This window comes from Hypanus sabinus, chromosome 17 (assembly GCF_030144855.1).
Source record: "Hypanus sabinus isolate sHypSab1 chromosome 17, sHypSab1.hap1, whole genome shotgun sequence".
NCBI lineage: Eukaryota > Metazoa > Chordata > Chondrichthyes > Myliobatiformes > Dasyatidae > Hypanus > Hypanus sabinus.
The window spans coordinates 46,022,233-46,034,572 of NC_082722.1; positions in this window are offsets into that span (position 1 = coordinate 46,022,233).

Below are 12,340 nucleotides of genomic sequence, written 5' to 3' on the forward strand. Positions count from 1 at the left end.
CCCAACTCATAATTCTGGGCTTCACTGCAATATGCCTACCGCTCTTACACTTTTGTATAAGTAAGAGGGGTAGGCGTAATAAGCTGTAGCTTCAGCCTACACCCCTTTGGTCTGTTTTAAAGATTTTTTATTATTTAATTTTGTTTTATGAAATCATCATTATGGAATCACCATTGAAAATTATGCTTTTTGTTATGTTTGTACTGACCAAAATAAAATTTCATTTTTTCATTCATTCAATGAACACCTTGTGGAGAGGCTAGGTAGGTTGAGATTTAACAAAAACTAATCTGTCAATTTGAATAGTACAGACACAGGTCTTTCCTTTTATCATTGATTCTCAGAGTTGTGCATGGTTCTGGGAATTTACCAGTGAAAACATTACATGAATACAACAAGAGTAAAGCAGACTGAAGCCATTTCGGGGAATTCTGCAAAGAAGCTAATCCCAACTTCTGGGATGTGATTTACTCAGATCCTTTCAATGAGAGGTTACTCTCACCTGTGTAAAGAGTCCGTGGTTCCCATATTGGCCTCATTTGTCATCTCTTAAGTAACAAAGTTCAAGTTCAAATTCAAACTTGATGCCTTTGAACTTGGATGCTGGAGAAAAGTATTAAGAGTCCCTTGGAAAGCAAGAAGATCCAACAGGTCAATACTTGAAGAAATATAGCCAGACTGCTCACTGGGAGGCTCGATTATGAGACAAAAGCTCACATATTTTGGCCACATCATGAGAAGACAGGATTCCTTGGAGAAGACTCTCATGTTAGGTAAAAGAAGGAGAGGACAGCAGAGGCTATGATGGTTAGATAATATCACTCAGGCAATGCATATGACCTTGGGGAATCTTAGAGAGGCAGTTTCCAACAAGAAGGCTTGGTGTGCAGGAGTCCATGAGGTCATGAAGAGTCAGACTCAACTTAATGACTGAACAACACCAACAAAGCAACTAAGTGAAGTGGGCTTAAATTATTTTCAATCTTAAAGGACTGTCATTTGGAGGTCAAGTTACTGCCTGAAGATTTGATTGGAAGAGCTCTGTTGATAACTAGCAGCAGCAGCCTACTGGTTACAAATCTATATCTTCACAAGAGAGGGATGAGAAGCATGCAGATACCATTTGCAGTAAGTTACCCATAGCATAAGGAGAATGCAAGCACAAGGTAAGAACAATATCACAGGAAGTACAGGGTGTACACCAGATCTTGTCCACTCGCTGCTGTTAATTGAACACACTGATCTTGTTTTCCCAGGCATTGTTTAAAGTTTTCACGTCCCTTAATGTTTTTGCCACTGGATCTTTCGGGGATTTTGCGAGAGACAAATTCGAGCATTAGCATATTGTTGGCAAATACTTCTGACTAGTGACCTTTGATAGCAGTCAGAGTGAATGGTTTGCACATCCAGCTATTTTTGTTTTTGATTGTGAACATGGTCAATTAAGATATACATTGAGCACCCAGCAGCACCCGTCATGTAGAAAAGTTTCCACTGTCTTGGTGTACAGCTGGTGTGTTTCACCCAACGTTGTCCAGCAGTGAGGTTTGGACATGCAGGAGAATGTACAGAATTTCTTTAAAGGATTCTGTGAAAGAAAAATATGAAGGTGATAAAGACAAAGTGATGTAGGGCATAATGCTGCCTACAATGTCCTGATTATTGTGACACTCATGCAGATATTAGCAACTTGTCCATCAGGTGAAAGCCAAACATCATTCCCCCCAGCTCTTCCAACTTCCAGTACCACGACATGAGTAATCCTGCAACCAACAAAGCATACCTTTCATACTCAGTCTGAAGCTATCAGCTCAGGGTTTCTCATTCATTCACAATCGCTTAACTGAAACGGCCACTTCTCAAAGAACAACCAAATGCTGGCACCATGGAAAGAGGAGCTGGCAAAGGTACTTAACTCCATCAAATGGGAAAAAGTAAACTGTGTATTTCCAAACATTACTATGTCTTTCATGTGTGCAATTCCTGGCTGAGACAAACTTCTCACGCTGTAATTCACAATTGGTTGAAGACTTCTCAGTTTTACAGTTATGCCTCTGTAGTGAGGGACCTGACAATGGGGGCACAACTAAACATTTTGCTGATCTATTCAGGGAGAGGGATTATTGAAGGAAAAATCATATAAGCTCAGTGACTACTTTATTATTACACCTGTACACCTTGTTAATGCAAATATTTTATCAGCCAATCATGTGGCAACTCCTCAATGCATAAAAACATGTAGATATAGTAAAGAGGTTCCTTTGTTGTTCAGACCAAACTTCAGAATGGGAAAGAAACGTGATCTAAGTACTTTGATCATGGAATCACTGTTGGTGCTAGATAGGGTGGCTTAAGTATCTCAGAGACTATTGTTCTCCTGCAATTTTCATGCACAACAATCTCTAGAGTCTAGAGGGAAAGTGCATAAAACAAAAACAACATCCTTCTTAATAAGAAAGCACAGAGGAGAACGGCCAAACTGGTTCAAGCTAACAGGAAGGTGACAGTAACTCAAATAATCACGTGTTACAACAGCGGTGTGCAGAAAACCATCTCAGAATGCACAACAAATCGATCCTGGTACTGGAAGGGCTTCAGTAGCAGAAGACCATGAACGTACAGTGTAATCCATTTTCACTGCTGTCTCCGTGCAGAATGGCTTACCTCAGGTTAATAAGAAGGAAAACTCAGCTGATGCTAGGCTACCGGTGAACCTACTTATTGTGGCCAGAACCTGCAAACTCTTGGTCAAAACCTGTATATATCCTTTTGATTGTACTATTTTGTGTTCTATGTGGTTGGTTGTCCTGAACATTAAACACTGCAGATGCCTGAAAATTAAATTTGTGATGAACATGACTCTCTTTGCAGCCTTGGGGTATGGGGTTCGATTATCTGCTTATCCACAGCTGTTCTCTGCAATTGTTCCACAGTTATCCTATTCTTTGACCTTTCCCCTCAAGTATGTCATCTACAGAACTTGGAGGGAGGAGAGCTCTGCCTAGGGTCATGGAAACAGAGGTTTTTAATACTTTAAGACATAGGCAGACATATTCTGAGTAAGTAAGGAGCTCAAAGTTTGTTGTGAGTAGATGTGGATAGTTAGTTGAGGTCACAACCAGCTCAGTTATCTTCTTACTGAAGGGCAGAACAAAAGCAAGGGAGCCAAGTGGACTATTTCTGCTTCTAATTTGTATGTTCGTAAGTAAAAGTTATCTTTCTCCCTCCAATGCAGGCTCTATGGCTTTGACCTTGGCTACACCATCTGCTCTTGTTTATTTCTGAAGCATGAGTCAACAGTGGAAACCAAACTATCTGTCTGTCTGATCGATCAAAGTGTGAATATTTACATGGGATTGGAGATCCCTCAAAGGGATTTAACTCTTCTGATGAAATGTCCTCAGCAACTTCATCCAACTCTTGCTGCATGTGTGTAGACCCTGTGGGAGACAAAATACATGAATGAGTCTTTTCCAGATCATAATGGTTGAACATGGTTACATCTCATGTTGCTAAGTCAACATGATTTATTATTATAGGTGAGAATCTCTGACAGAGAGGCATCCCTTTGCTCTGCTGATCTCCAACATTTTCTTCTCTCTGTCCAATTTACTCCCTTTACTTTTTTCATGGTCTCCCACAAAGAGCGAAAAAGATTTGTGACAGGTGCACTTAGCAATTCTTTGGATTTTGGACTCAATATGAATCCTGTACCCCACTAACATTTCCCCATCAATTGCATTTTCAGTATCTAACAGTTAAAATCCGACCATTTGTCATTGTGGTTATGAAGAATGCAGTGATTGCAATGTTCAAATTCTTTTAAAATCTTTATCAGTTGTGATACACTTTGGGGAATCTTGCAGCCCTGAAAGACACCATATGTATATGTAAATGATTTTTACCATGCCTACATGCACGGAACTCAGACTGCACATTTAAATTTCTATTCGTAGTGTATTTGCATTGAAAACTGAACCTCCACCTTCCACCTCTGAACTGTGGTTTAAAGGTGACTATGAAACAAAAAAAGATTTGAATCAGTCAATGCAAATAGCCTGATCTGAATTTATATACACTTGTTGCCAAGAGGGAAAAACAGCACAATGGCTGGGCTGGTATCTTCAACCATCTGACACTCAATGGTCGTGTACAGATGGAATGTGAGTGCTTTGATACCACATTCAGTTTGGATGAATTATCTGTGAATGTAAACATAGTAACAGTCACATGCTGTCACATCCTGTAAGAAATCCTCACTAGACCACAGCAAGTTTACTGTTGTCCTTGGATTTTATTTCATCCTATTTCTATTTTTTAGCTTTCTTAGTTGTTTTTTTCAGTTTGTTTTAACAAGCTTTCCAAGTATTCAGCAATGATATTTTGTAAAAAAATAGATCATAAGCTTTAAAATGCATCATTTTTAGGCCTGTTGCCTTCTGGACAGGTCATGAATTCTTGAAAAACTCATTTTATTTTGGTAATATAATTTTAACAAACATTTGCTTGTTTCTCATGTTAAATATAAAGGAAAAGTTTTCTACCATTATCACCATTCTGTGTGCTATCCTGCCCTTCAAACGACTGCAAGATGGTTTGGTGTGTCTCATTTTTCTTTGTGGCCTTCAGTGAAGTTTTGTTCTAACAAACAACAGATGGGATTTTGTTTTGTAGTTGTTATTTTATGGTTGAGTCAGTTTTAGTGGTTGACAAGAGAGACTAAAAATGATCTTGATGTTGACTGTCTCTGAACTCTCCCACTGTCCAGCAGTGTTTCTGTTGCTGCATCAGAAAGACAGCCAACTATTGGACATCAGTTTGCTCAGGGACGGTGGCAAATTATTTTAGGCTGAAAGCCAGAATTGGGTGGGCACCTCATCCATCTGCTTGCAACCTAGATCCAAATCTGTCGGTATCTAACTCAAAATAATGTTCAAACTTCAAATCTCAAACTCTTACAATAGCTGCGCTGTGAAGTTGTATATGCTAAATAGTCTAACATAACTCCATCAGATTCCACTGTATCACCCTGACAAAAAAACACAGTCAACATTTCCATCTGAAATATTGACTGTTTCTCTTTCAGCAGATGCTGCCCGACCTGTTGAAGGGAGCCAGCATTTTCTGCTTTTAATAGCAGACTTCCAGGATCTGCTGTTTTTTTACTTTCATTTGACAAGCATTTGTCCTCACAATAATAAATTCCTACAGAGAAGGGAATAATTCAGATCATAATAGCTAACGTTAGCTATTGCATTAATTGTTTTTTAACCTCCTGTTCACTGAAAGTAACCAATGCAAGAATTTCAATCTCTTTGCAAGCATAAAATCTTCTCAGGCTTCCAGTTGGGTCCAAGTGGCAATTATAACTGAAGTTTTGATGACCAACTCTGCCATCTTCATCAGGGATGTTGTTGTTCCATATTCCAGTTTTTACTTAGAGTGAGACCTTTGTCTTTGTTGAAATTCTTATTCTCTAGTCTTACTTCAATGGTTACAAAAGCAATTGGCGCGACACAGTACTTCTGTGCCGCCAAAGTCAACCTTTTGTAAATTACTTTATTCTTTTGTCATGTTTGGATTTCTTCTGGCCCTGTTGTCCTTTCACGTTCTTCTTAACATCCTGGCATGTCTATACCAATTTTAAAACTGCTTGAAATTATATATTTCTGCAATTTATTGTGAGTTATTTTTCACATTTGTGTTAGAAGTAGTATATTTTCTATTTCCTTAGGTAGTCCCTTGGAATTTGGGATAAATTACTTGCACTCTGTTTCTTTTTGGTTCTGAGATGGCTGTTGTAGGAAATGTTGCAACTGCAGACTCTTCCACAGAAATGGCGAATCATGGATCATGGGTGGCAGGGTAAATGGATGGATATCTCGTAAGGCGGTCTTCCAACTGCTTACAGACAGAACTTCTTGAAAATTGAGTTTCAAGAACTTATGACTTTTCTAGATGGTAGTGGGGTTAAAAATAACATGGTCTTGAAGCTCAGATCAATTCCCACAGAATAACATGCTGAATATTAGTAAAACACACAAAAGCAAATCGGAAAAATAATTAAACTTTAGAAAACAGCAGAAATGCCAGGAGGAAATAAAACCCAAGGCCAGTTGTATACTTGCTGTGGTCTGCTGAGGAAATCATAGAGTGTGTGACAGCGTGTGACTCTTGCTTTGGATGAATTATCTGCTAATGTAAACAAACTTAAAGTTCTCATTCCTTTCCTAAATGCTCCATCCCTCGTGGTTAAGGGTCAGAGATACTGAGGAGTTACTGAGGACATTGCACTTCTTCAAGGGAGCTTGGAGGACTTCCTTGAATCCCCTCTCTGCCCGACAACCTCTCCCTATGCCAGAACTAGAAATAAAGTAGCAGCACATCATGAGCATATGTGACATACAAGTCCAATGTGTACCTCCATCAATGATTTCTCTTTTTTAAAACAAAATCCAGACAGTAATTTTCTCACACTATTAACGTTTTCAAAAGAGAAAACAAGAGGTTTTACTTGTGTTGATGAAAACACAGCAGGGTAAATTAAAATGAAGAAGAACGATTAAAAATGTTAATAGAAATGTTAAATGGTATAATCTCACTGGAGGCAAGTGGTTTCCAACTGCAATTGAATTCCTAATTAAAGCAATGACTGGTATTTATTGTGCAACATGCTTATTTGTGTAGACTAGCTGCTGCTGCTATGGAGCTATGTCTGTTTCCCTGACTAAGCTCACAGGTTTATTGTACGATCACATTTTGAATTTAGTTTGTGAAAGGCTCTTTCCACATTACTGCACTTACAAAAATACTCCCAGATTTTCCATGTGTGTCCGTGCAATTTGAATTTTACAAACTGGTCGTTTAGAACATATTAAAGGTTATTTTCCATGGATTTCTGACCTAGGTCAAATCATGCAGAAAGAAGCAATGCAGTGGAGGCCTACATATCGGCTGGATAAATAATGATTTATGACACTCTATAATGAATAGTGAATATATGTAAAACAAAATTATATGAATTATTATTCTGACCATGTGCAATATTTTTGACCAGATTGGTTCACCTTTGTCACAGAAGATGAATCTGCTTAAACTGAAAGCTAGTGTTGTTTACTTTTTTCTGAAATGTGCATTGTTTTTCCTATACATGGTGTCTTCTGAGTGAATCCATACTGTAGGGATCCAATTACAGTTGCAGGTAATTACACATCTGCAACTAAATAACCAATTCTGCATTGGAAAGGGAAGTTAGTAATTGTGGAATGATCGCAGTAATAGCTGTTGTAATAAACAACAAATCTTTTCAACATATTTGCATTGTAAATTTGTTTTGATTTGTCAGTAAATAAAGGTATGACCTTGAGGAGATGGTGTTTTGTATTAGTTCGGTTTTACACTCGATAATTAACAGTCACGCAACAAAGATCCGAGACACATTACCCCATCTGCAACTGGATCCCACTCTGTATCGTGGTTTGAAAAAAATAACTAGTGTTGAAGCAACTGAACACTGGAGACCTGACAGCTTTTTAAAATTTGAATGGCTTCTTGAAAATCTTCCTCTCTAATAAATGAAAATTATTTTCTTTGCTTGAATAAAATAACGGTATAAAAATGCTGTCAGTCAAATTACTCAGAAAAAAATCTGAAATTGAACCATCTGGCAAAGTCAGGAGATTAGGGGTGCTGAGTATTGTATGCAAAATATTCTTTTACAATTTGCCACTCTGCAATTTTAGGAAGATTGTAGGGAGTTGGTGGGGGAAACGCGATTTTCAAAGCCATTATTAATTCATATTGGAACAATATCTTTGTTCAGATAACGTGTTACATAAATTCAATGTTGGAAATTGGGTTACCTATGACCACAGGTCGAATAAATAATACCTTGTTTTGGAGAATTTTGCACACAGAAACAGACTGGAATAAACAATAAGAAACTGGTATAAAACAACTCTACATATTTTTAATAATTCTGCTATCTACAGCCATTTTGTATCTTGTTGTGACACAGTTTAAACACTAGAAAACAGGCAAATTCAATAAATTTGTACTGCATTATAGATCTAAAAGCATAATCAAAAGCAATATACCATCACCCCTTCTGCACAGAGGTGGTTAGTTGATTATCCCAATGCCGTTCTGACATTTCTCAGAAAATTCACCATTAAACTTCACCGTAGCTGATACTAATTAGATACTCTCCCTCAGAGATGATCAAGTACACTGCTAGAGTACCAGGCTGGTGCAGGAGGGAGCATTGCAGGGTAAAGGAATGGGATTTATTAGTAGGTGACTTAGTATGAGCTTTAGTTTGTATCTAACACATGCCATACTTGACCTGATACACCCTGGTATTGTAACCTGAAAGGTGAAAGGCCCTGGATCTGATTGGAGTTGCAATTGCTCATTCCCAGGACCTGGCATCATTTTGGGCAAAACTAAGTGAAAAAGAGGATTTCAATTGGGATAGCTACTAGTGAAATGAGTATTTCAGCTGCCACAACCTGTGGTGTCAGGTTTGGCTCACTTCAAAGGATAAGCCAGTAAGCCAAACACCTGGGCAAATGCCTAGCAACATGCTTATGACCCGAGGCTAGCTGGGCAGTAGAAAAGTATGGCCAGGCAGATACTGCCATGATAAATGGAAAAGATGTAACTGTGATTTATATTATGTATGGGCTTTATGCAGGTTTAGATCAGGAAGTACCCTGGGGCCTCCAACTTGTCCATGGGTTGGTACACAGAGGGACTTTAGTCTGCTAGTTCATCAAATGCTGAAAGTAAACATGATGAATAGAAGCCAACTTGAAATGGAAATCATATGCTGTGCTTTATTGTTAGGGAAAACTGACTTGCTAAAGTAAATGCTTTGCTGCAATTGTACAGGGCTTTGGTAAGATTGCAACTGGGCTATTTTATGCTTTAGAATTTCATGAGGTTAGCTGCAAGGATGCGGGGGATTTCCTAAAATATTAAGTTCTGTAAGACTCTTGAATTTCGAGAAGTGTGAGACCATTGCATTGAAACACAGGGAATGACGGGGTACTTATTAGTAGGTTACTTATTCAGATTGGAGAGTATAGATGGCCTCAGATCAAGGAGTGGCGCATATTGGACTGAGATGAGGAATAATTTCTTCCTCAGAAGATGCAGATCTTTGTAATTCTGCAAGTCAGCCAGTGGATATGAGTACAACCAATAAAGGGGACCTGATACAAGATTATATTCAATGGTAGAAGACATGAAAAGCTCTTCCTTGTAGGCTGTAGGACACTGGGTAAATTAATGGCATGAGCCTAACAAGTGGACAGGAAACACAGTGAACGGGCAGATTCAAGGCAAAATTCAACCTGCATGATTTCCAATATGCTAACCATCTATATCCCCTACGTCATCCCACCCATAATTTATACCAGATGGTGACAGGTAATATTCAATAGAGACATTACAAATCATGAAACTTTTGTTTGCAATTTCTGTAATCATTGTTCAGCCTATATTAATAACTGCAATCAGGTGCTGAATGAACATTAATACTGTACTATCAACATTTAGCTTGGAACAGGTTGAAAATGAATGAAAATCTGATTTTTATGCAGTTGCATCATGTACAAAATTTATAACAAAGAATCCTTCCATTATATTAAATCCATTTGTTTCACTCTCCCTTATAGCTATAGCTGAGGCATTATGTGGATGATTTGTTGGTTGCAGTAGCAATACTAGATAATGAGGTAACTCTCCAAGAAAAAAAATGAAATTTAACTTTATGAAACCTTCGCCATTTGGAAAAGTTGAGGAGAATTCTATTCTAAGTATGTTCTAGTCCCAAAGCATACTCACCCAGCATTTAGTTTAAGACCTTGCTTCAATGTAGATCAGGAAAATCTAGTTCACATACAACATGTAAATATCCTTTGAGTACTTAGCTTTCTCATTCTTGTATTGTCATATACTACAGATTCCCATTTAGTTGTCACTTTGCTGCAGTCCACACCCACTGCATTTGATGTACTCCCGGCACCAGGGACTGCAACAATGGCATCAAATGGCATCTTTTGTAGTTAAGGAGTTAAAATATCTTACTTTTGACTTTCTTAAAAAAACTAACTATTCATTGGCTAACAGTGTGAGCTATAATATGCTTGCTGCTTTCAATCATTTCGATTCTTTTATGTTGTTTAGATTGTTGGAAATCTTAATCTTAGAAATTTTCCGCAATATTTAGAATTTCAAACCTAATGTTTTAAAGCAACATTACAAGAAACTGACATATTCTATGTATTTTGAAAACAATTTATTAGAATAATGAAATCCTTCTGGAATCATCAATCATGTGGTTAAGACGTAATTGCTGGCAAACCATAAAAATTATGTTTTTATTATACAAAGATTGCATTTGCGTGGATAATAATGCTTTTGAGCTTAAATTAATTCAATTAATGTCTGGCTAATATGTCTTATATTATAATATTACGCTTATCAAATTCTATAAAGATGCACGTTTTGATTAGGGATCAGATTCTGCCTTGTCTTTCCTGAGATTCTTTTTAAATGATCTACAGGGACACACTCTACAAACAGGGTTTCATCTCATAGTATTCCCAGGCTGGATCCAATGAACAGAGAGCAGTGTAGCTGTTAATAAGGGTATTCATCATGAGACTGACTATTTTTGGCGTTGTCTATGACAGTCTCAGTAACTTACAATTGTCCCTTGAATATGAACTTATCATTTAATTACGCACTGAGAGACTGCCTTCATTTCAACCTGTAAGTTAGGTTAGTTACGCTCACAGCAATTCTCCAGCCAATCAAACTGTGACTGGATCAGACTCAGACAGCCATTGCTTTGCTACTTGTGAAGAATGTTTTACCTAGTCCATTTTAATCTGCCTATTGTAACATGATTATTTTATATGGGGAACTATAGATCTGCAGATACGAAGGAATATGATATATGCTGCTGAGCTATGAACCACCTAGAGTTTTCTACTACTGCCAACAAAAACATATTCCTGGTTATTATACATAAATATTCAACAAAATAACTGTATAATAATATCATAAACTATGAAGAAGTTTATTGCAAAGAGCTTGGTATCTTTTTATCTGTTTGATAGAATAACAAGCCAAAATCTGGAACCCCAGAAGTCCAAGTTACTAGCAGCTCACATTACATAATCTGTTTTGTTTGCCCGACTGGTCATCTGGAAGATACTTAAAATATATAACAAATAAAGTTGTGCCTGTTAACTTTGACCTGATTCAGCAAAATTAAAAGCAGAACTAGTGCTAAGTGCTAAAAAGACCATGGGTCTTACTTAATGTACCATAATATCAACAATTGTTGGAAAGCATCTCTGCAAAAATAAAATTCAATTTTATACAATACTTTCCGCTTTGGTTTGAATGTTTCTTGTCATTTCTGGTTAATAAAAAAAATCAAGTTTTAAATATGTAACTTTTAATCATTGCAACTTAAATCTATAGAAAACAAAATGTAAGCTAAGCAGCCCTACACTTCAAGTGCTCCCATTCTATCTTTTCATGTCCAATTAACACTGTGCAGCTTTCTGTCATGATGTATTGTGAGCTGTCTATAATGACATTCAAGAAGACATCATATTGAGGGCAGAATTTTAAACATTCAAAGAATAACCATGTTCTTACATTTTATTGCTGGGTTGTATATTTAGCAGTTACGTTATGAGTATAAACATGGACAAATGTAAAAAAAATATGAATAGGAGAAAAAGACTAGCATAGGCAATATATAGGTTGAATTCTCATATATTTATGTCTGCTTATATGCACCTACTTATAATATAAAAACAATGAATCTATTCTTTAGACGTTTCTGCTACCAGCTAAATGGCAAACCATCTCATTAGTCTGCTCTAAACATTTTCAATAAAATATCATGCTGAGACCAAAGAATTCAAACCATGTGTTGCTGTGAGTGGAATATTTAGGAAAGTCACATCATTAGTTTGAGGGGCCACTTTTGATTTTAATATTGCTAAATAATTACCTCAATATGTGCTTGATCACAATCAGAAAATTCAGTTGATATGGTGAAAGCATTGGAAATAATGAGAATTAAAACAAGTCTTGATTCCACATGGATTGGGGGGAGGTTAACAGAGAAATATGTGGGGGGGGGAACACCAGAAATCAATGCATCCTCTTTTAATTCTACTTTCTTGACTTCTATACTCTGTCAAAATAACCCTTCAAAGACGTCTGATTGGGATCTAGCTCATCACACTGTCACCAACTCACTTTTCATTAGACTGTTACTCTCTGTTAGCCTAGCCAAGCAGAAGAACTC